General features: G+C 48.7%; 1 protein-coding gene across 1 annotated transcript in view; it reads right to left on the reverse strand.

Annotated features, from left to right (window-relative positions):
• Positions 1-25,990, reverse strand: part of COG5 (component of oligomeric golgi complex 5) — a 1,241,975-nt gene that overhangs the window by 366,533 nt on the left and 849,452 nt on the right. The gene's annotated exons all lie outside the window — the stretch shown is intronic.

Consider the following 25,990-nt stretch of genomic DNA (forward strand, 5'->3'; position numbering starts at 1 on the left):
TATATTAAAGGAGTCAAACACCGAGAGTGGAAAAAATAAATACAAAATATTTTTGAATCTTATCTACGGTTGTAGGTTTCCAAAACTCCATAAATATATACAATATATGATTCAGGTTTGTGACTCTTATAAAAAAGAGATGAAAGTCTGAAGGTAATCGACAAGTGTCTTAATCGTTATAATATAGTGCACAAACTGAGCAAAAAACCAATAAACATTCCAAGTCATATCCTTATTGAAAAAAGTCCATCATCAATGATTCATATCGTGAGGATAATTTTAGAAGTGATCCAAAGGGAATTTTTCTTTAGAATCGATAAGTTTAGTTGGCAGTAGAAAATCATGTTGCAATTTATGGCCTAAAATTTAAAAAAAAAATATATATATACATTTGTAAAAAAACATAACTAAAACGTGCTAAATCTTAATAAACAGTGTATCCATAAAAACAATTGTAGAAAGCAACAGCAGAGAGCCAAAGAAAATAACCCTAATAATGCCATTTTTCGCGTTAACTTTAAGTTGCATTTTAGATTCAGAACATTGCAAAATTGAGATGCAAATCAATGCGTAAGAGAACAATTCAAATGTAAATCCAAGATACCTCATAGGATACCACAGCTAAGTTGTGGTGTTGAATAGATGTAACCATTTACGAGTTCAACTAGGATGCCCATAATTCAAATTCTTAACTGAATTACAGAAAGACATATAAATCTTCTGTAAGATTAAGACCATTGGGAGCTCTAGTATCGAGTAAAAGAATAAGATGTGCTTCTTTTTGTCTTAGCAAACGTTCACGGTTACCACCCCGGCCGGGGACTGGTACTGAGCATAAGACAGTGTACTCTAGGTCTTTCAACTGGTTGTTGTGGACAGCCTTATAATGTCTTGCAACAGGGTAATCGTTGTTGCTATTCACAATAGCTCGTATATGCTGTAAGATGCGCTGATGCACCGGGAGTTTAGTGCTCCCAATATATTCCAAATTGCAGGTGCATTTTAATTTATAGACTGCGAAGTCTGACCTGCAAGTCAAGTGTTCTTTTATAGGAATTTTTTTGTCGCTAAAAGCCGATATATATATATATATATATATATATATATATGCTTGTATAGCAAGCAGCTACCCCCAACGGGTGTCCCGGTGCTTGCGGATACAGTGAAGGTGAAAGCAGGATAGAGTTGTCGATCCCTAGTTTGTTAAGGGAGGCTGAAGAGCCAGGTCTTCAGAGCCTTCCGGAAAATAAGTTCAGATTTGGCTTTTCTGATATGATCGGGCATGGAGTTCCATAAGGTCGCAGTTTTGACGGAAAAGGACCGTCCTCCAATTCTGGATTTAGAGAAATGGGGGATGACAAGGCACTCACCATAATTAGAACTTAGGGTCCTAGACTGATGGTATTTGCGAACTGTCTTCTTTCGGTATTGTGGGCCAGTATCATGAAGTGCTCTGTATGCGAGAGTTAGTGGCTTCAATTCAGTTCTTCTCTTGACAGGCAGCCAGTGGAGACAACGTAAATGAGGGGATATATGTCTTAGTGGAATGTTCCTAATGAGCCTGGCTGCCGCATTCTTCACTGTTTGCAGTTTTCTGAGCAGGTATGCTGGCAGCCCCAAGTAAAGACTGTTACATAATCAAGTTGTGATGTAATCACCCAATGGACTATTGTTTTCCTGCAGTCCATTGGTAGAAAGTAGAGGAATCTCGGAGGGCCTTCATTTTCCAGAAGCAGGACGAGGAAACTTGGCCTATCTGGGTCTTGCATGACAAGGAGGTATCTAGTTAGTTTGATCCCTAGATTCCTATAAGACAAGACTGGGAGGGGAGGGGGGTTGAGTTCTGTGGGCCACCAGCGATCTGATAGAGGGGGTGAGGGCTGGTTGAAAAATAGTACCTCTCTTTTTTCTGTGTTCAGCTTTAGGCAGTTAACTGTCATCCATACTGAGATGTCCATTAGACACTGCTTAAAGTTTGAAAATACGGCTTTCTCAGCAATCTTGGAAGAAGAACACGAGCTGCGGGTCATCAGCATATGAGATAACATCTACACCGCGTTGCTTTACCAGAGGGGCAAGGGGGGCGAGATAAACATTAAAAAGGGTTGGGCTAAGTGTCGAAACCTGAGGCACTCCACATATCAGAGGGCGCGGGTTAGAGGTGTGGTGATGCAGCCGGATTCTCTGGGAGCGGCCTTTTAAAAAGGAGCTGAACCAAGCTAAAGTAATCCCCGTTACTCCCAACTGTTGAAGCCTGTCTAAAAGGATCTTATGAGAGACTGTATCGAATGCTGCCGAGAGGTCCAATAACATCAGCATTGTACAGTTCCCTTTATCCATAGCCTCCCTTACTGTTTATGCTACTTCAAGTAGTGCTGTATAATTTGCCTTTTCTTGCAGCATATTTTGATGCTCCCCAGCCGCATAATTTAGTGCTCCACTGCCACATAATTCCAAAGGCCCTGCAGATATGAAACCTTCCAAAATCAAAACATGGGTCAGGAACTGCACATTATTTAATGATATGTCCCTGAAGCACAAGTTACTACTTGTGTAACGATATATCTGTAAGAGACATTAGTTAGTGATAGATTCCTTACCTTAGAATATCCCCAGGCGTCAGACTGGATCCGGAAAGTTTTGCGTAGCAGTACCCTTGCGCGTCGGTAGGCGTCGTCTGCGGCTCCGCGTCCGTCGTCGGCGTCGTGATGACGTCGTCGGAGTACTTAGACGCCGCCTCCGCGTGCTGACGTCAGTTCTTAGCACAGGTTTTCCGCGCCAGAAGCGCAGAGCCATGACAAAAACCGACACTGGTGCCAAGAAACTAGGGCCCTGAAAGGGGAAGACCTTAACCCTAGATATCGGTTCGCAGAACGGGGAGGATGGGTGGGTCGGTAAGGAATCTATCACTAACTAATGTCTCTTACAGATATATCGTTACACAAGTAGTAACTTGTGCATCTGAAAGAGACACGTTAGTGATAGATTCCTTACCTTAGAATAGATACCCCAGCAATACCATCCCCGTGGTGGTGGGTCTGCGAACCAATATTTACACCAGAAAGTCCTGGAGAACGGAACGGCCGAAGTAGCCATCCCTCCGGACTTGACTGTCCAGGCAATAGTGTCTCGCAAACGTGTGCAACGAGGCCCACGTAGCTGCCTGGCAAATGTCCTGCAAGGGCACACCGCGGCCCAAGGCAGTTGTAGTGGCCGTGGCTCGAGTGGAATGAGCCCTCAGCCCAACAGGGGGTTCCTTCTCCGCCAAGGAGTAACACGCCTGGATGCACATGATGATCCATCGAGAAATGGTCCTCTTGTGCACCGCTTTCCCTTTCTTAGCGCCCGCGTACCCAACAAAGAGTTGATCATCCACCCGGAACTGGCGTGTGCGATCCAGATAGAACGAGAGCGCACGTTTTGGGTCCAGACGGTGGAGCCTCTCCTCCTCTCTCGAGGGGTGCGGAGGCGGAAAGAAGGTGGGCAATGTGATGGACTGCCCAATGTGGAAGGCCGTGACCACCTTAGGCAAGAAGGAGGGCCTAGTCCTCAAAACAACCTTGTCCGGATGGACTGAAAGGAAAAGAAGCTTACAGGAAAGAGCCTGGAGCTCACTCACTCTCCTGGCAGAGGTGATGGCTACCAGGAAGGCAGTCTTCAAAGAAAGAAGGTGAAGAGGACAGTTGTGAAGTGGCTCAAAGGGAGCGCACATCAGAAACGTGAGAACCAGGTTCAAGTCCCACTGAGGCATCACGAAGGGAATAGGAGGAAAGGTATGAGTGATGCCTTTCAGGAATCTGTTAACAATAGGGGACTTGAACAAAGAAGGTTGGTCAGGCAGCCTCAGAAAGGCTGAAAGAGCCGAAAGATAGCCCTTGATAGTGCCCAGAGCAGAGCCCTGCTGGGCAAGAGAAAGAAGGAAGAGAAGAACCTCAGAGAGGGGGGCATTGAGGGGATCCACAGCCTTTGCTGTGCACCATGCCACAAATCTGTTCCACCTGCAGGCGTATACCGTCTTTGTGGAGGGACGCCTGGCTGCCAGAATGATGTTGCAAACCTCAGGAGGCAAGTCAAATGGCCTCAACTGTCGCCGCTCAATCTCCATGCATGGAGGTGGAGACTGGACAGGTTCGGGTCGAGGACCGTCCCCTGCTGCTGCGACAGAAGGTCCTCCTGAAGAGGCAGACGAACCGGGGGATCGACTGACATACTGAGTAGCTCAGGATACCAGTACCTTCGTGCCCAGTCCGGAGCCACAAGGATAACTTGTGCCCGGTCGCGCTTGATCTTCTTCAGCACTCTGGGCAGAAGAGGTATAGGCGGAAAGGCGTACAACAGACCGCAGCTCCACTCGCGACGAAAAGCGTCTCCGAGCGAGTGCCGCCTTGGAAATTCCAACGCGCAGAACTGATGACATTGCGAGTTCTCTTCGGTGGCGAATAGATCTAACCAAGGCTCTCCCCATCGCAGAAAGAGGCCTTACGCCACGTCCGAGTTCAGACGCCATTCGTGATCCATCGAGCACCGACGGCTGAGTTCGTCCGCCCTGGCGTTCAGAGAACCTGCCAGGTGTTGAACCACCAGAGTCACGCCCTGACGTTCCAGCCATTGCCAGAGGCGCAGAGCCTCCTGGCATAGGGTCCACGACCCCACCCCGCCCTGTTTGTTGCAGTACCACATGGCGGTGGTGTTGTCCGTGAACACCTGCACTGCACTCCCTCGGACAGACGGGAGGAATGCTTTCAGTGCCAGACGAATCGCCCGGAGCTCCAACAGATTGATATGGAGCCGGGACTCCGCCGGAGACCAGAGTCCTCTGATCTCCGCCTCTCCCAAGTGGCCTCCCCAGTCCTGGAGGGACGCGTCCGTCACAACTACGTGCTCCGGTTGGGGAAGGGAGAGGGATCTGCCGTTGACCCAATCGCGGTCCGTGAGCCACCACTGCAGCTGTCTCGCAGTGCCCTCCGAGATCAGGACATGGTCGGACAGGTTGCCCCAGTGCTGGGCCCACTGAAACTTCAGGTCCCACTGCAGAGCCCGCATCCGCCACCGTGCGTGATGCACCAGAAGGATGCAGGAGGCCATCAGCCCCAGAAGCCGCAGCGTCAACCTGACTGAAACCCGGGATAACGGCCCGAAGATCGGAATCAGGGCCTGTATATCCCGAACCCGCTGTTCGGGCGGGTAAACCCGAAACTGCGCCGAGTCGAGAACCGCTCCGATGAAAAGGAGCTTCTGAGAGGGGCACAGGTGTGACTTCGGCACATTGATGGAAAATCCCAGCCGGTGCAGGAGATCCGCCATAGTCTGGAGGTGGTTGACGATTGCCCGGGGCGAGCCCGCCTTCAACAACCAGTCGTCTAGGTAGGGGAAGACTGAAACCCCTAACCTGCGCAGGTGAGCTGCGACCACCGCCATCACCTTCGTGAACACCCGTGGGGCGCTGGTAAGGCCGAAGGGGAGCACGGTAAACTGAAAGTGCTCGAGGCCTACTGTGAACCGCAGGTAACGCCAGTGGGCCGGCAGGACGGGGATGTGGAAATACGCATCCTGCAAGTCCAACGCTACCATCCAGTCTCCTGGGTCTAGGGCAGTCAAGACCTGAGCCAGTGTCAGCATTTTGAACTTCTCCTTCCGGAGGAAGCCGTTGACGTTCCTCAGATCCAAGATAGGGCGTAGGCCCCCTTTGCCCTTCTTGGGTACCAGAAAGTAGTGGGAGTAGCAACCACGTCCTACTTCTGGCTCAGGAACCGGCTTGATGGCCCCCTTGGCCAAGAGGGCCGAAACTTCCTCCTGCAGGAGCCGCAAGTGATCCCCCGATACGCGGTGGTGTTGCGGTGGCATGGCTTGAGGGGTCGTCTCGAAGGGGAGGGAGTAGCCCCTTCGGACGATCTGCAGCACCCACCTGTCCGAAGTGACTGTGCGCCAGTGAGAGTGGTGATGGCGAACCCTGCCTCCCACTGGCGTCACATGGGCCGAAAAGCACGGACTAGGAGGGTTTAGAGGCGGATGCTGCGGGGGCAGGTGTGGACTGGCTCCGCCTGTTTCCCCGACCACCTCCACGGCGGTTTCCACGGCCGCCGCCGCGCTGGACGACAGTTTGCGGCGATTGGCTGGCGGCACGTGTGGGGGCGCCCCTTCCCTGGCCACGAAAGGCACTCATTTGCTGGCGCGGGCCGAGAGGCCCAAGGACTTGGCCGTAGCCCTGGAGTCCTTAAAGCGCTCAAGCGCGTGATCTGCCTTGTTGCCAAAGAGGCGACGGCCATCGAACGGCATGTCCATGAGTGTATTTTGGGCGTCTGTCGAGAAGTTGGCGGATCTCAGCCAGGCGTGGCGTCGTATCGCCACCGTCGTAGCCATCGCTCTGCCCAGCGAGTCAGTAGTATCCAGTCCGCACCTGATATTATACTTCGCTGCGTCCCGGCCCTCCAGAAGGGCTTGCCGAGTTTGGCCCGTACCTCCAACGGACACTCTGGCAGCACTTCCGCCACCGTTTCCCACAGAGAGTGGGTGTAACGGCCCAAGAGGCATGCGGTGTTGGAAGACCGCAGTCCTAAGCTAAGGGACGAGAACACCTTTTTGCCATAGGCCTCGTACCTCTTGGACTCCCGATCGGGAGGAGCCGTCGGGAAGGCGGTCTGGGAGTTAGAGGCCTGGATAACCAGACTCTCGGGGGTGGGGTGGGTGGACAGGAAACATGGGTCGCCCGGGGCCGGGCGGTGGCGTCTGGCCACGTTCCTATCTACAGGCGAACCTGTAGCGGGCCTGGACCAAGTGCCCAAAAGAACGTCCGTCAAGGCCTCATTAAACGGCAGCAGAGGCTCCATGGAGCATGACTGCGGCTTAAGGACCTCAGTGAGGAGGTTAGTCCTCACGGCCGCGACGGGGAGCTCAAGGCCCAAGGCCTTAGCAGCCCTCATCAACACCACACTATATGTAGCGCCCTCCTCCGAAGCCACGGTCGGAGGAGAGACGAATCCAGTGTCTGGAGAGGTGTCCAGGCCACTGGCCTCCCAAGGTCTCCTGTCCAGTCCATGTTAGACTGACATTCCCTTGTCAGAGGGTCCTCAGACCCCTCCCAATTCTCCTCGTCCCCCATCTCCTGAGATTCAGGGTCATAAGCAAATGAGGTGGGTTCATAGAATTGAAATTCTCCGCACGGCGTCAAGAGCGGCGTCGGGACGTCGGAACCCAGTGAGAGGAGGTATCGGGGCCGGCGCCGCCCAAGGACGACGCCAGAGGGGACACCATTCGGACCGACCCCGGGGGGGTCGTAAGGTCCACCGGGGACTGTCCATCGCCCGACGAGGGTCCAGCAGCACCCTGCGGCGCCGGGCCCGAAGGCACCGACGACGCCGGGGCCGCTGCATCCTACGGCGCCGTGCCCGAGGGCACCGGCGGTGTCGGGATCGTGGAGCCGGGCCCGAAGGCGCCGGCGGCGTCGAGGCCGAAGCACCCGACGGTGTTGGGGTCGTAGCCCCCGACCCACTAGGGCCCCCAGACGGGTTCACTGGGCCCGAAGGCGCCGTGGAACCCGTCGGAGGAGAAAGGGACCTCATGGCCATGAGGAAACGCTCGATCTCCTCCGGCGTCGTGTTCAGCCCAGGGACCGGGGGGTATGGGGCCGAACGCGGCGCCCGCGACTCCTGAGGAGCCGCGTGGGCGGTGTCACCCGAACCCCCGGCCGCATCGCGCGAGCGTCGGGGGGAGTCGGAAGAGCGATGATGTCTCTTCGACTTCTTGTGCTTCTTACCTGATGACTTGGACCCGGAGGAGTGGCGCCGACTCCCGGAGCTGTGACGGCTCCGTCCCCGCGACCTGTCCCTCGACCTCCCGTGGGACCGGGACCGGGACCTCACTCGGCGCGGGGCCGACTGGCGGATTTCGAGTCGCCTGCGGGACCGCTCCCGCCTGGCCTTCCTCGAAAGGGCCCGACAGTCGGAGCAGGCCTCGTCGTCATGGTCGACGCCCAAACACATCAGGCACAGGCGGTGGGGATCCGTGACCGACATGGTACTGTCGCACTCGTCGCAATGCTTGAATCCGGGCATCCCTAACGGCACCGTCGGAGTCGTAAAGACTTCGAAATCGATCAAAAGAGATCACAAAAGTTTAGTCAAAAAGTGACTAGGGAACTGCTCTTTCCAGATCTGCGCTGGCTGGCGCGGAAAAAAGAAGAACTGACGTCAGCACGCGGAGGCGGCGTCTAAGTACTCAGACAACGTCATCACGGCGCCCACGACGCCGACGACAGACGCGGAGCCGCAGACGACGCCTACCGACGCGCAAGGGTACTGCTACGCAAAACTTTCCGGATCCAGTCTGACGCCTGGGGATATTCTAAGGTAAGGAATCTATCACTAACGTGTCTCTTTCAGATAGAACACCTATGCTCAACAAGATTAATATGGATGACCATATAGAAACCATCAGCGCTAAATACAAGAAAATTATTTATGAATAAGCAATCTATACAGCCCCAGCAAAACGACAAGGTCAGTAACGCACTCCAAGATAACCATGGATCAATGAAGCCTCGCATCAGAGCAAAAAATAAATCAAAATGCTAGAAAGAGTACGACAAAAAGACAAATGAGACAGATTTATGTCTAAACTGAAGAGAGATAGAAAGCAGTTCCAAACAGAAATTAGAAACTCAAACAACTTTTCTAGAGAATCATATCTACCAATTATAGAACCCACCATAACCTATTCGATATCAGAGATATCACAAAACACAAAAATAGAGAAAGTCACGCTCCCTCAGAAAAAATACGTAACAGCTTCCTTCCATTTATTTGGGAGGAAACTGCTAAAATAAAAGCCCTCACCAATAAACCTTCAACTCCCTTCTTCACCCTTAAAACAAACAACATTTGGGAATCAATCCATCAATTCAACACAGATGAGCTCCCTAAAATAATAAAGAAATGCGACCCATCTTACACTTCAGAGATGTGAAACCAACCAAGATAATCAAAGAGGACTTCAGCATTCTCGCACCACGAAGAGCACAGTGCGGGTGAAGTCCAGAGTCTGTAGCAGGGAAAGTTGCATCAGCAGTCAGATGCAGGTCCTGAGGTGGTTTTGTTAAGTCCACTTGCTTTAGCGAGGAGAATGGGAATGGCTCTTTTTGGAACAAAGACCCCAGAACCTCTGCATTTTCACATGGAATCCAGTTCTTGCAGTTTTTATTTTGGTGGAGTGCCCTCTGACACCAGCCAAGGGTCCAGGACCTGGGACGTCACTTCTTGGAGGTCAGGACTCTTTCCAGCAGATGTCAGCCAGTTGGTGCTCGTCAGCTTGGCAGTTGCAGGGAAGGCGTCTGGAAGGTAGCTCAACCAACTGACCCTCAGAGTCATTGCTGGGATACTGGGTTCGAGGAAAGCAAGTCCAGTCTTCCTTCAGGTTTCAGACAGCAGGGTAGGAGTGGTGTGGCTCACTGGTTAGAGGCGGCAGACCCGGGAGCAGAGGACAGCCCGGGACCAGGGTTCAATTCCCGACGCAGCAGGGTCGTGGACCAGGGTCAGCGAACTCGATAATTCTCACCTCAGTGCCTACTCTAACCACGGATCACACTCAGCAACTCTGGGCATTAGCTTGCCTCATCTCCACAACGGCCCCCCACCTTGGAGATACCCAGTAGGGACCATCTCACAGGGAAAGCCAGGACGGGTTCCGCAGCGGTCTACTGCGCAGAGATACTCCTTCGGGAGTCGATGTAGCGCGTTAGAAACCCACAATTAATTAATTAATAATTAATTATTCCTTTTTCCGAGTCTGCAAAGGTCTAGGGGAGTTCTGATTGAAGGACCTTAGGGTGGCACTTTTAATTCCAGTGCCAGCCTGCATCATCACCTTTGTCTACCTCTACACTGGTTCTGGTCATTTCTCCCATTTTCACTGAGTTTGGCTGCATTCTGTCTAAGGAAACAAAGGGACGGCAGGCCCAGATGTGAGCTGCATTTGTGAATGACAGAGCAGGCATCTTTGGATGTCACAGGAGAAGAACGAACTTTCCCTCACCAAGGTCCCTTCAGGAAGAAATACATGTCACACCACAGGACAGCCATTAACAGTCACGTGACCTTGGATACTGGAAGAATGACACATTTGATCTAAGTAGAAAATGCCAGTTTTCTAAAAGTGGTATTTTCAGACATCTAACTTTACCATTAAAGAGAATTTCACAATCAATTCAAATGAGTGGAAGAAGTAATTCTCCATCTGATCCCAAATTGAATATATCACTTATTCACTTATTAAGTGTAATAGGGTAACCACGTATTAGTTTATGTAGGAGTTAGCCTTGATACAGTGAAAAACAAACTTTGGAGGTTTTCACTGCCATGATATGTTAATTTTTGATTTTATTTTATTTATTTGAAAGGTTTTATGTAGCGCTGGCTAGACCCGGAGTCATCAGAGCGCTTTACATGAGTATCAGATCATAGTTGCAGATTACATCGTTACAAAGGTTATACAGTTATTAGAGCATAGCTACATAGTTAAATGTTTGGTCGAGACAAACAATAAGGGCATATGCGTAAGGGAAAAAGTAGGCAAGGCGAGAGATTCAGGGGAGGGGGTAGGAGCAGGGGAAGTAGACCGCGAATAAAGGCCGGAAAGAGGAGGGGAAGGGTGAGAGACACAACTTGAAAGACAAGGGGAGAGGGTGACGGGGGCACAAACCGGTATGCGTGTAAAAGCTGCGCCCAAAGTCCAGTAACTGTTATCCCAGGGGAAGTGGTATCATTCCCCCAACTCCGTTGCGAGAGGATCCCTTTACGCGGTGGACACTCTCAGAGGGGTCTCTGAGACTCCAAGGCCTACCTACTGGATCCTTCCCCAAAAAGGGGAGAGGGAGTGCTTTGGCAAGGGGCGCCATTCCATGCCTCAACTGTGAGTGGCTCCCTTGGCGCAGTGGACTCTCTCAGAGGGATCACTGAGACTCCAGAGTAAAAGAAGTTGGATCTTTCCCCAACAAGGGGAGGAGTGCTTAGTTAAAGGGCACAAGGGACAGGGGGCTAGGCGGTGTAGCAGGGAAGGGGAGAGATTAAGGGGAGGGGGGATAGGGGCAGAGGAAGTAGACAAAGAATAAAAGAGGGAAAGCGGTTGGAGAGGGTGAGAGAGAGCATGAAAAGAGGGGGGAGGGTGCTTTACGCGGTTGACTCGCTCAGAGGGGTCTCTAAGACTCCAAGGTCTACCTACTGGATCCTTCCCCAACAAGGGGAGAGGGAGTGCTTTGGTAAGGGGCGCCATACTATGCCTCGGCTGTGCGTGGTTCCCTTGACGCTGTGGACTCTCTCAGAGGGTTCCCTGAGACTCCAGTGTAAGAATATTAGATCTTTCCCTCACAAGGGGAGAAGTAGTGCTCTGTCAAAGGGCATCAAGGAACAGGGGGCTAGGAAGAGGGTCGGACTGGCAGGTCAACAGAGGGGGAACAAACGGCAAAATAAAAATCACATTAATCACAGAAAGATAACACATACAATACCCGGATAAATTAACGATCCAGAAAAAGACAGGATCCACGAAAGGCAAGAGTCAGGGAGGACAAAGGGAGGGAGTCAGCGAGTTAAAGAGTCCCACAAAGAAGAGATAAGAATAGCAGAAAAGGGAAATGAATATGTTGTAGAGTCACTCAGGAGATAAATGCAAACACAAAAAGCTCAGATTCACAAAATGGTGATATTAAGTACAAAGAGCTACTACATATACTAGTGGTTAGAGTTGTAACTATGCAAAATAGTACATTCACTCCGGGTTCTATTATCACAACGATTAGGATAAAAACGATTGTATGTCACTTATCAACAGAGTGAATGGAGAAATAAGACATCCAAGTGGGTAGAGAGAGGGAGGGAGATGAGATAGGTGATAGGAGAGACAGGGACCTGGGGGGGAGTAAGAGATAGGGCCGTCCAGCCGAGGAGCAATGACTGAGGGTTGGCAGGGTGAAGTTCGACAGACCGAGGGAGAGGACAAGAAACAAAATGGTGGCTCCGTTCGCGATCCGTCATTTCCCAGACACATCACTTGACCGTCACTCTGAAGCATCTCTAACTATGCAGTGATAGGACAAATTAAGCAGTCACATGTGTGGGCTAGATGCGGAAGAACAAACTCCAAGGAGGCCATCAGTGTCTATAAATCCTCAGCGGGAAGGCAGTTTAGGCAGGCCGTTTCATACAAAAATCTTCATAGGGTAGTCCGTTCAGGCAGGCCGTTTCACACAAGGCCATAAAGGAAAGCCCGCACTCCTTGGGGACTCCTTGGGCCCGCACTCCTCCGCTAGAGATCTCCCCCTAAGAAGGAGGGGCAAGGTCCTGGATGTTTTATTGTGGATGCAGGCCTCACGTGGCCAGGGGACCCCAGCCAATCCCCCGAGGCGCTGTGCTATTCATCGGACTCTAGAAGTCCCTCGCTGTCCACATCTCTGGTCAGAACTATAATGAGACGTGCACTTGTGGTCACTCTTGTGAAGACCGCGCCGCCTCCCAGGGCCTCAATGGGAGTCTTGCTGACCGGCTCTGCAGCTCATCCTGATGAAGAGGCTACAGCAACTCCTCAAAAAGCAACTGCTAGGAGGGCTAGGAGTAGATGCAGGGTCCCACCAAGGGCAACGACAGGTCACCAAGAAGGAGGACACCCAGCAGAGATGGGTATTCTCCAGCGGGTAGCTTCAGGCACTGTCAGATCGCGGCTAGAGGCGGCACCCGGGCAAAGCAGGCTGCCGGGGCTTTCAGCTAGGCAGCAGACAACACAATTGTCCACAAGTCCCGGGGCTGCAGAGGGCATCTCAGCAGAACATTGCGACGTGAGCTGCCATCTTGCATCTCTCCGTGAACTTCACAGTCTGTGATGGTCTCCCCCCGCAGTCTTTATCAGGGGGACCAAGTTCACCGCACATACGTCTCCGCACCTCCGGGCACATCAGGTGAGCCGTTGGACCAAGACCGCAGGTCCCAGCACAGTGGCGAGCACTTCAGCAGGAGAGCTCAGCTGGAGCCGCCATCTTATCCTGCGCTACGGCCTCTGAAGGTAGGGATGCTCTCCTGCAAGGCGGCACTACCAGTCAGGGATGCGCTAGTATGGGATACGGGGAAAGCTCCACAGGCTGCATCCGCCGCAGTCACGTTTGTGTGCCCAGAGCGGGCTATCTCCATGCCAAGCTGTGTTGTGTTGTTGGCTGCAGCAGTGCTTTTCCCCATTGCCAGTACTCACTGGGGACACGAGGGGTCAATTTTGGCACTTGCCGTCTGGTAAAAGGTTTAATGTACCATGATGAAATGACAGTTTAGAACTGCACCACAAGCGGCAGTGGCAGGCCTGAGACATGTTTTACAATGCTAATTTAGTGTGTGGCACAATGAGTGCTACAGCCCACTTGTAGCATTCAATGTAAAGCCCATAGGTACAAATAGTACCATTTACTAGGGAATTATAAGTTAAATGGATCAATCAGGTGGATATCAAATCACCATGTTTACAAGGGAGTGGCATGCAGTTCCTATAAAAAGTATACAGGATCTGCGCGTTTAGACAACTTACACTGTAGGTTTGGTGTCAGACGAACTCTGATCACCCCCACTGGGTATGTTGGCCTTCTTGTACCAACTAGCTCTCAGTGCCAATAGAATCTCCTCTTACTAAGGAGATAATAGTTCCTGGCAACCATCGAACATGACAACCTTGATCCCTCAGGACCGTGGAAACAATATACTACTTTTCGCTCAGTCACTCGTGTTTCCTTCGTCTGTCTCAGAGAGATACACCGAAAACAAACTGGGCATTTTCAATAATCATTTATTGAACAGATGTTATTCTGGTGTAGAATAAATGTGCTGCAACAACCGCTATACAGTATAAGATATAACTGATTAACAGTGCTATAAAGGTAAAAGGATAGTATAGTTCTACCATCTTAATAAAATCATGAATACATTCCAGTATATAAAGCACATGATAAAAGATGTGTATTCCTATGATGCCTCCCTAACTAGATGCACCTAAGTGTACCTAGCATGGGTGTAGGTGTTCAGCCAAGAATTCCTCTAGGAGTTAGTCAAGCCCATTACCTGAAGTGAGACTATGGAACCACGTCCTGGTCTCAAGCTGGACACCCCGAAAGGTGAAGGTGCAAGCTGAAGAGTCTACATGTAAGAACCTCAGCGTCTCTAGTCAGTGTGTCGGCCGGGAAGCCTCAGCCTTATCTAGCTATCCTTACAAGATGTGATGTATATATACCCATTGATCTCCCCGGGAGTCCTACCTGGCTGTATTACTATGTCGGCCTAAGGATGACGTTGGGCATGAATTCTGTACATAGATTTTATACAGGAGATGGCAGTTCTGCTGTGCATCCAAGAACCCTCATGCATAATGTATGAGATTTCAAACTAGGGAAAACCTGGGTTCTGAATGCAGTGTAATATCTAGGTAAAAGGTCAGGCCCTGTAAACCGTGACAAGTGTAATATAGGGAGAGAATATAGGTGACGGGTAACAAGTTTACTGTGGACTATATTTAATGAAATATAACAGGAGAAAAAAACACTTTTAGCAGGAGTAAATTGTGCAAAGCCAACACAAACGGATTCAGCAAGGGAAGGCAAAAATCTGGGGTGATCCTGTAGGAAGAGCCAGTTCCTACAGTCACCAATACGCTGATGAGAGCTATATTTAAAACTATTATAGGTACAAGAGTTACACAACATACTAAAAAGCAAGGGAATAATTCCGGTATGGATGGACTTGCATGGTCTGAAACTGTATTCCTCCTAAAACAGAATTCCTCCTAACATCCTGCAAATCCTCCCCCAAAATATATACTACTCTACTTACTGAAATAGATCAACCCAGATCAGTGCAACAAAGTCAAATCTTTTGGCTTTACCTTGGACTCCACACTGTCTTTCTCAGCTCAAGTAAGCAAAATAGTACAATCTGTCAACGTCCACCTTCATTGTATTAAGGAAATCAAACACCTACTCTCCCACAACCAGTTTAAGATAATCAGCCCATGTCTTGATCATCTCAGTAATTGACTTAGGCAATGAAATCCTACCAAAAACTTCCACATCTGAACTGGCGCCGCTCAAAGCCATCTCTCATTCCACTGTCAAGCTTATCTAGGAAAAAAATATTAAACCATATATCTCTGATTCTGGCAGACCTCGAATAGTTACCACTCAAGGCGCTAATCAAATTCAAGTTAGGATGCATCACCTTCAAAGCCTTGCACTACAACAAACCTAAAAACTTAGCAAGTCTCGCCAAGCTATCCTGAGGAACAAGACTCTATAGAAACAACCTTCCCTTAAACACCTAAATTCAATTCTGCTTTAGCACTAAAGCAATCCTTTCCTGGAGCGGCACCCAGTTTTTGGAACTCAATGCCCGTGAACTAAGACACAGCCATGAGAGACTATCTTTCAGGAAAGGCCTCAAGACTTACTTCTTCAAATCTTACCTCTGTGGTAATTAAACAAGATCCTCAGAGCTGAGAACAAACACTAGCTTCCCCCAAAACATCACGTGATTTCCTACTGTCTGATCTGAAGAGATTACATGCTGTTCAATTATGCTGACCTCATCTTCTTCCATTCTACTGCTTCTTACCCCTCAGCCTCTCTCCCCTTCTCTCGTTCCTTGGTGCTCCCTGACATACTCATGTAAACTGTTTGGTTTCTCTGTAAAGTGCCTTATTTATTTGTCTGTTTATTAGTTACATTTGTTAGGCACACTAATCATCCCTACAGAGATCTCTTGGCGCTGTTGCAGTATGGGAGTAGAGACGAATTAGACAAATGAGAAAAAAGCCAGGTTTCAGAAGTTTTTTAAATGTGGTGAAGTCCGTACATGCTCCAATAGATAAAGATAACCTATTCCAATGGCAGGGGGCCAGAAATGAGAAGGCACCACCTCCATGCCTTGCTGTTCTGATGCGTTTTGGGAATAGGAGCAATAGATAACTCGGTCTGAGCTGCAGTGCCGGTATATAAGGTTGTAGTTTGTGCCTCAGGCAGAGAGGGTCCTTCCCCTGCAGGGTCTTAAACACCAGGCAGATTAGTTTGAAAAGAGCACGTTTTTTAATCAGGAGCCAGTGAAGGGAATATAAAAAGGGCTCAGAGCGGGAGCAGGGTGAAAGATTTAGTATCAATCTAGCAGCTGAGTTCTGCGCCACTTGGAGCCTGGTCAAAAGGCCTTCATTACTCCCCACCAGGAGGGCATTGCCGTAGTACAAGCGGTTCATTGTTAGTGCTTGTACCAGTCTCTTCATAGCCTGCAAAGGAGTCCATTACAAAACCTTTTTAAGGGTCCACAGGATGCCAAACATGTACCAGACACTGTTTTGACATGCTCCTTCTTGGAAAGCTTGTCATCCAACATTATTCCCAAATTCCTTGCACATTTGTTGGTGGTAGGTGGAGAGCCTAGCTCAGGAGGCCACCAATCCTCTGCCCAAGCCGTCCGTGCCTTCCTGAACAGAAGGATCTCTGATTTGGTCATGTTCAGTTGAACACAGTTCTTGGACATCCACGAGGCTACTGTCAGCAAGCAGTGTTTAAATCTCGCTTTGGTCAGGGTGAGGTCATGGTCCATGGTGATGATCAACTGTGTATCATCAGCATTGCAAATGGTTTCAAACCCATAAGATCTCATGAGTTGTGCCAAAGGGGCCATATACACATTGAACAGTGTCAGGCTCAAGATTGAGCCCAGTGGCACCCCCTTATCAATAGATGAAGATGCTAATGTATACTCGCCCAACTGGACCTGGTTTGTGCTTTCTGACAGGACATTGACCAGCCATTCCAGTACTTTGCCTCTGATACCAAACTCTCAGAGTTTATGAACTAAGATCTGATGGGAGATTGTATCAAATGCGGCTGAAAGGTCTAGAAGGACTAACATGGTCACCGATCCCTGATCTATTGCCAGTTTAATAGTGTCTGTGACTTCCACACGTGCAGCCTCCGTACTGTGTGATGGCCAAAAGCTTGCTTGGGAACAATGGAGTAGCTGATTAGATTCCAGATATGATGATAGTTGTGCATTTACAGCGGATTCTAGGATTTTGGAGAAAAAGGGGAGATGGGTCTGTAGTTTGCGATATTCTGGGGGTCTGCTGTAGCTTTTTTTTAAGAGGGGCTTGATGTATGCTGCCTTCCATTTACAAGGTATACTGGCCAATTGGAGGGAAAAGTTACATAGACCTGTGAGTGGAGTACACAGAATAGGGGCTAAGGTAGAAATCACATGAGGAGGTGCTGGGTCTATCGGGGACCCTGATTTTATAGAATTTATACGGGCTAGGCCACAGTCATTGGGCTAAAAGTTTCCAACATGCAAAAAGGGCGTATTTCTTGGGATTCCTGTGTGATGGAACCTACTGGATTTGAGAATGTTATAAATGATCTTGATTTTTTGTTTGAAGTAGGCTTCAAGATTATCACAGTGCGATTGAGATGTCGGAATCGTTTGATTGCCACTATTAGGGTTTATGAATTCTTTGAGGGTTATGAACAACTACCTCGACAAGTTTTTTACAGAGTTGATTCTCTCTGCAATATAGGTTCTTCTGGATAGATTGCAATGTTTGAGATACATTCTCAAGGCGACTTTGTAGGCCAGTTTGCCCTCCTAGGTAAAGTGCCTTAATAGCTGACCGGTGACAAGACACTATATAAAAAAAAAGCATTTGCAATGCAATTGGTCTTGCCTTCGGGACCTTGTATGTATTTAGCTACACAGCACATTAGCCTGGGTGCTGAAACATCTAGTGTTCTTTAACATGGAGGGAAAGTAAGCACCAAACTGTGCGACACGCCAGGTATGGGAACACATGGAGAGAAATAGTGCCTTTCAGCGGGAAATGGTATAGCCTAAAGCTCTGTTTTTAATATAAAAGCAGGGCCTTCGGTGTTCCTATATCTGAAAATACAGGATTCAAAAAAAATATTATTGTCTATGGGTGCTCGTGGAAGACAATTTCTATGGACTGCAATCTAGAGAAGGCTAAATTGATTCTGGTATTTTCCTGACCTCTGCTGGCCGTTTCTATCAAGAAATTTAAATAGAGGCAGTTGCCAGATAAATTTTACAAAAAGAAAGTCCCTCAGCAGAAAGCAATTCTGGTATTTTACTGACCTCTGCTGGTCGTTTTCTATCAAGACAGTTAAATAGAGGCAGTTGAACCAAAATAAAAAGTCCCTAAGCGGAAGCGGACGAGTCCTAGGGCTGATCTCCAGAGCCCACAAAGGACATACACATTTAAGTATATGCTAAAGTATATATACTAAAGTATATACAAGAGGTCTCGAATGCTGGAGCGAACTACAAAGAGATAAATAATTTTTTTTATATTTTCGACAAGGAATGCAATGAAATGGAGGAGTGCACTGACCACCAACGAGATACAACAGTTCCATGAATATGAGACTGTCTGTGTACTGAACTGCCAATCTGACATAGCTGTCAATTGAACTACTAATGGAACTTAGCAGTGCGCTAACCACAATTTTATTTGGGGGGGGGGAGTTTTATATAGCGCGAGCTAGACTCAAAGGTATTAGAGCGCTTTACATGAGCACCAGTTAGGATACACAAGGACACATTCATTTTTGTTAGACACAGAGAGATTACTTGATTTGCCCAGAACCAAAAGATGTTGAGCGTGCACTGAACCACCAATGACAAGGTATAATGCACTGCACCACAATGATAGGAGACAGGGCTCTGAACTACCAATGGCAAAGAGGAGAGCACTGAACCACCAATGGCACAGAGCATTGCACTGAACATCAATAACAAAGCATTGCACTGAACCAACAACAGTTTGGAACAGGGCTCTCCCCCATAAATACATAGATCAGTGCAGTGAACCACCAATGACAAGGTATAATGCACAGCACCACAATGATAGGGGACAGGGCTCTGAACTACCAGTGACACAGAGGACAGCTCTGAACCACCAATGGCACAGAGCATTGCACTGAACATCAATAACAAAGCATTGCACTGAACCAAAAACGGTTTGGAACAGGGCTCTCCCCCATAAATACATAGATCAGTGCAGTGAACCGCCAATGACAAGGTATAATGCACTGCACCACAGTGACAGGGGACAGGGCTCTGAACTACTAATTACACAGAGGATAGCACTGAACACTAATAACAAAGCATTGCACTGAACCAACAACAGTTTGGAACAGGGCTCTCACCCATAAATACATAGAGCTGTGCAGTGAACCGCCAATGATAAGGTATAATGCGCTGCACCACAATGATAGGGGACAGGGCTCTGAACTACTAATGACACAGAGGAGAGCACTGAACACCAATAACAAAGCATTGCACTGAACCAACAACAGTTTGGAACAGGGCTCTCCCCCATAAATACATAGATCAGTGCAGTGAACCACCAATGACATGGTATAATGCGCTGCACCACAATGATGGGGGACAGGGCTCTGAACTACTAATGACACAGAGGAGAGCACTGAACACTAATAACAAAGCATTGCACTGAACCAACAACAGTTTGGAACAGGGCTCTCCCCCATAAATACATAGATCAGTGCAGTGAACCACCAATGACATGGTATAATGCTCTGCACCACAATGACAGGGGACAGGGCTCTGAACTACTAATTACACAGAGGATAGCACTGAACACTAATAACAAAGCATTGCACTGAACCAACAACAGTTTGGAACAGGGCTCTCCCCCATAAATACATAGATCAGTGCAGTGAACCACCAATGACATGGTATAATGCGCTGCACCACAATGATGGGGGACAGGGCTCTGAAATACTAATGACAGAGAGGATAGCACTGAACACCAATAACAAAGCATTGCACTGAACCAACAACAGCTTGGAACAGGGCTCTCCCCCATAAATACATAGATCAGTGCAGTGAACCACCAATGACATGGTATAATGCTCTGCACCACAATGACAGGGGACAGGGCTCTGAACTACTAATTACACAGAGGATAGCACTGAACACTAATAACAAAGCATTGCACTGAACCAACAACAGTTTGGAACAGGGCTCTCACCCATAAATACATAGAGCTGTGCAGTGAACCGCCAATGACATGGTATAATGCGCTGCACCACAATGATAGGGGACAGGGCTCTGAACTACTAATGACACAGAGGAGAGCACTGAACACCAATAACAAAGCATTGCACTGAACCAACAACAGCTTGGAACAGGGCTCTCCCCCATAAATACATAGATCAGTGCAGTGAACCACCAATGACATGGTATAATGCGCTGCACCACAATGATGGGGGACAGGGCTCTGAAATACTAATGACAGAGAGGATAGCACTGAACACTAATAACAAAGCATTGCACTGAACCAACAACAGTTTGGAACAGGGCTCTCACCCATAAATACATAGAGCTGTGCAGTGAACCGCCAATGACAAGGTATAATGCGCTGCACCACAATGATAGGGGACAGGGCTCTGAACTACTAATGACACAGAGGAGAGCACTGAACACCAATAACAAAGCATTGCACTGAACCAACAACAGTTTGGAACAGGGCTCTCCCCCATAAATACATAGATCAGTGCAGTGAACCACCAATGACAAGGTATAATGCGCTGCACCACAATGATGGGGGACAGGGCTCTGAACTACTAATGACACAGAGGAGAGCACTGAACACCAATAACAAAGCATTGCACTGAACCAACAACAGTTTGGAACAGGGCTCTCCCCCATAAATACATAGATCAGTGCAGTGAACCACCAATGACATGGTATAATGCTCTGCACCACAATGATAGGGGACAGGGCTCTGAACTACTAATTACACAGAGGATAGCACTGAACACCAATAACAAAGCATTGCACTGAACCAACAACAGCTTGGAACAGGGCTCTCCCCCATAAATACATAGATCAGTGCAGTGAACCACCAATGACATGGTATAATGCTCTGCACCACAATGACAGGGGACAGGGCTCTGAACTACTAATTACACAGAGGATAGCACTGAACACCAATAACAAAGCATTGCACTGAACCAACAAAAGCTTGGAACAGGGCTCTCCCCCATAAATACATAGATCAGTGCAGTGAACCACCAATGACATGGTATAATGCGCTGCACCACAATGATGGGGGACAGGGCTCTGAACTACTACTGACACAGAGGAGAGCACTGAACACCAATAACAAAGCATTGCACTGAACCAACAGCAGCTTGGAACAGGGCTCTCCCCCATAAATACATAGATCAGTGCAGTGAACCACCAATGACATGGTATAATGCGCTGCACCACAATGATGGGGGACAGGGCTCTGAACTACTAATGACACAGAGGAGAGCACTGAACACCAATAACAAAGCATTGCACTGAACCAACAGCAGCTTGGAACAGGGCTCTCACCCATAAATACATAGATCAGTGCAGTGAACCACCAATGACATGGTATAATGCGCTGCACCACAATGATGGGGGACAGGGCTCTGAACTACTAATGACACAGAGGAGAGCACTGAACACCAATAACAAAGCATTGCACTGAACCAACAGCAGCTTGGAACAGGGCTCTCACCCATAAATACATAGATCAGTGCAGTGAACCGCCAATGACAAGGTATAATGCACTGCACCACAATGATGGTGGGACAGACAGGGCTCTGAACTACCAGTGACGCAGCGAAGTGCAATGACTACCAATGAGACATACTAATGGGGCCACGCAGTGCGCTGAACCACCACTGACGGGGAGAAAAGCACTGCCCACCAATAAGAAACAGCAGGGCAATGAAAGGACAATGAGACAGCAATGCAATGACGTACTAACGGGACAAAGCAGTGCTTTGAATCACCGTGGACACGAAGCGGTATAACGAACCGCCAATGAGGAATCCAGGGCTCATTATAATGTTTGTAATCTTAGCTGCAATAACTTTGATTAAAAAGCTTACTTCTCTTCAGTCACGCTTATAAAAAAAATACCGTCTGATTAAAAAACATCACATCTGTGAACACCTTGCAAACAGACTGGAACTCTGTGTAGCTCAGAATTTTCTTCCCGGCTAGAAGCAGCCCACACACATTAATGAGAAGAAATAAAATGGCATATTCCTGCAAGAAAAGAAAGCGCGCCAGTTCTGGAATCTAATCACAGACGGATTAACATTTCGTGTAACATCCCCCGGTAGTAGTGGCAGCACAGAGATGACTAATGGACCGCACGATATTATCCTTTCAACTCTGCGGCAGATCATTTTCCGATAGCTGGCTGCGGCTGTCCCAACAGCTCCGGCTGAAGGTCACCGTGCGCCTCTGGATGAAACGTCAATTAGGACTTTTTTTATCCGGCAAGCTGATGTTTTAACAGAGAGGCGCGCGCCGGCCTTTGTGTGTAAGAAATGTACCGCCACCCTCGCCATTCGCAGTTCAGCGGGTTCACGCGCGCCAAGGGCTCGGCCATGTTGGTGCGTCTGAAGAGGAACGAGCAGATTCGGGCCGCGGGTCCAGGCCTCTCTGCTCTCATCTCAAGGGCTCTCATCTTTTGTTGTACAACGGCTGGAAGTGGCCAGATCCGGTTACAATTTACAGTGAGGGAGCTATAAATGGAATACCTAGGTGCCAGCCGCATGCACCCGGCAAAGACCTGGCCTCTCTCGATATTTTATTGTACATTTAACTGTAAAGTGGATCTGGGGCTTTTCGCTAATTTGGCGATAAACGTGTTGAAAAAGTGGGTTTGAAATACACAGCGGGCAGCAGAGAAAAATCCGCTGAGGCAGAAATGCTAAGACCAGCCCGCTCCCTTCACGCCCTCGATGTACCTCTCGCTTTCCATCCATCCATGATCTCTTCTCCCTCTTTACCTACCCCTCTTTCTCTCTCTTTTAGCCCCCCCATGTGTTTGCTAGAACTAACTTCGCGGATCTGGTAATGGGCGTCCGAAGAACAGACATGTGTAAACACACAGGATCCCCTTGGGGTCTTCCTAGTATTACTGTGAACTGACGAGAAGAACTCAGCATGCAGCCTGGCCTAGTAATCCAGAGACATTTTAAGGCATGGACAAATTGGGCTCTGGCCAGGGGCCCCAGCCTTTCAGGGGGCTCCTGATACAGTAAGAACAATAGTTACTTACCTGTAAACAGGTGGTTCTCCAGTATTGGTGTCTTTCATAGATTCACATGCCTGAATCATTCCCCGTCGTCGGAGTGGGAGTCCCACGGTACATAAAAAAGCAATAAAATGCCATAATACATATAGCAAATATCAGAAGTACCCAACCAGGAAGTAAAGTAGCACCAGCTACAGTAGAAAAAACCTTCACCATCGTGACTATCCTAGTCATTATGTATTAGTCCAAACTGCAGCCAATCAGGCGACAGCACCCACCAGAATGTTCTCCCCAGAGGCTCAGGCTCTCAGATTTTCCCGCACAGGAGTGAAACCCCATAATGCCTGAGTGAGTCTCTGGGGGGAGGCGGGCGGGTTGCATGTGAATCTATGAAAGACACCAATAGGAGAACCACCTGTTTACAGGTAAGTAACTATTGTTCTTCTCCAGTATTAGGGGTGTCTTTCATAGATTCACATGCCTGAATCAGAATAGTAAGCAGTACTCCTAGCATAACGCTCGTAGACGTCAGAGTATCAAATATATATATACAGTATACATGTATAACAATAATCATCGACATCTGAAATAACGTCTAAAGAGGATAGAGGAGGAGGTGGAAACAGAGGCTCACCTTATTTGAAAAGATTGCGCAGCACTGCTCTTCCAACCGAAGCATCTGCGTCGTCTGCTGAATCTAGACAGTAGTGTCTAGTAAAGGTGTGCCTGCTAGACCATGTAGCAGCTCTACAGATCTGTCGAAGAGGCACACCAGCAAAAAGGGCAGTGGAAGAGCTAACCGCCCTTGTAGAATGTGCTCTTGGCAAGGCCTGTAAGGGTCTACCGGCCCGTTGATGACAAAGTCCAATTGTAGAGGAGACCCATCTAGCAATGGTTTGTTTTGAAACTGCACAGCCCTGGCGCTGCCGGCCATAAGCCACGAACAGTTGGTCTGTCTTGCGGATGGCAGAGGTTCTTGATAGGTAAAACTTAAGGCATCTTCTAATATCCAACGAATGCAGTGCTCTTTCAGCCGGAGACTGTGGGGTTGGAAAAAATGTCTTGAGGACAACCGGCTCATTCAGATGAAAATCCAAAGGCACTTTTGGCATGTATGTTGGATTAGTACGTAGTACTACCGAGTCCGTGGTGAACTGGATGAAAGGCGATCTAGATGTAAATGCCTGAATATCGCTAACCCTTCTTGCAGATGTTAAAGCGAGTAACAATGACACTTTCCATGTTAAAAATTTCAGGTAGACCTTATGGATCGGCTCGAAAGGGTGCCGCATGAGCTGAGTTAGTACGACATTCAGATGCCATGTAGGAGGAGGTTTCCGCACAGGCGGAAACATACAAAACAATCCTTTGAAAAATTGCTGTATGATCCGCTCGGAAAACAAAGAATTTGATCCATCTTGACGAAATCTAGAAATGGCAGCCAGGAAGACTTTAAGAGTAGAATGCGCCAAACCCAATCTGGCCAAGTGCAAAAAGAAGGGAAGAATTTGCTCTGGTTTGGCATGAATGGGATGAAGACCATTAGACTGGCACCATACACAGAAACGCCTCCACTTAAATTTGTAGGTCTTGATCGTAGATGGAGCTCTGGCTTTCGCCAGTACCTCCTGGCAATCCTGTGGAATGTTTAAGTGTGCAAATTCCATGTGCTGAGGAGCCAAGCTGACAATTTCAGCGAGTTCGGGTCCGGATGGTACACCCTGCCCTTCTGGGTGGAGAGAAGATTCGGAATGCGAGGAAGTTGGATAGGGTTGTATTCCGAGAGAAGGAGTAGCTCGGTGAACCAGTATTGCCGGGGCCATCGTGGAGCAATCAGTATCAACCGGCATGGCTGCTTCTTCATCTTCTTGATGACTTTCGGGATCAGAGTTAGCGGTTGAAAAGCGTAAGCGAATATTTGATTCCAATTCATCGAAAGGGCATCTCCGCACGAGTCCTTGTGGGGAACCCAGCTTGCAAAGTATGGGCATTTCCGGTTCTGTTGCGTCGCAAACAAGTCCAGATCCGGATGCCCCCAAGTCTGAAAGATGCGGTCTAGTGATGGTTGATGTAGTTCCCACTCGTGAGTGCAGCTTGTGGATCTGCTGAGAGAGTCCGATAACACATTCGCGATTCCCGGGACATGGACAGCTGACAGATGAATATTGTGAGTCAGGGCCCAACTCCAAATGTCTTGTGCCTGTTGCGACAGCCGGGCTGATCTTGTGCCTCCCTGCTTGTTTAGATAATGCATGCAGGTGATGTTGTCTGTCCGAATCAAGACTGTGGCGCCTTCTAGGGTCGCCTGAAAGGACTTCAGGGCTAGAAAGATGGCGTGCAATTCTAGCCTGTTTATGTGCCATCTCATTTGGATTTTGTTCCATTTTCCGCTGACCGTCATGCCTTGGAGGTGTGCCCCCCAGCCTGTCATTGAAGCGTCTGTCGTCACTATGAACCTGGGCACTTCCGTGAGGAAAGAGCATCCCACTTGTATGTTGCAACCTTGACTCCACCATTGAATCGCCTCTCGCATTCGAGGTGTTATTTGTATGATATCCTCGAAGGACCCCGACACCTGTAACCACTGGCGACTGAGCTCCTCTTGCAAGGGACTCATTCGAAGACGACAGTTGAGGGTGAGAAGAATACAGGAAGAAATCATCCCGATGAAGGACTTGAACATGCGCACTGAAATGCACCTTTTTAACAACAGTGCCGCAGCCAACCTTTGTATCTTTTCCTGTCTCTCCTTTGAGATAAATACTTGGGCGAGCTTGGTGTCCAGTGTCGCTCCCAAGAAAGTCTTTCTTCTTGCTAGCGTGAGGTGCGATTTCTCGAAGTTCACTGAGAAACCCAGGCT

The sequence above is a fragment of the Lissotriton vulgaris genome, chromosome 1_1 (assembly GCF_964263255.1).
Source record: "Lissotriton vulgaris chromosome 1_1, aLisVul1.2, whole genome shotgun sequence".
Lineage (NCBI taxonomy): Eukaryota > Metazoa > Chordata > Amphibia > Caudata > Salamandridae > Lissotriton > Lissotriton vulgaris.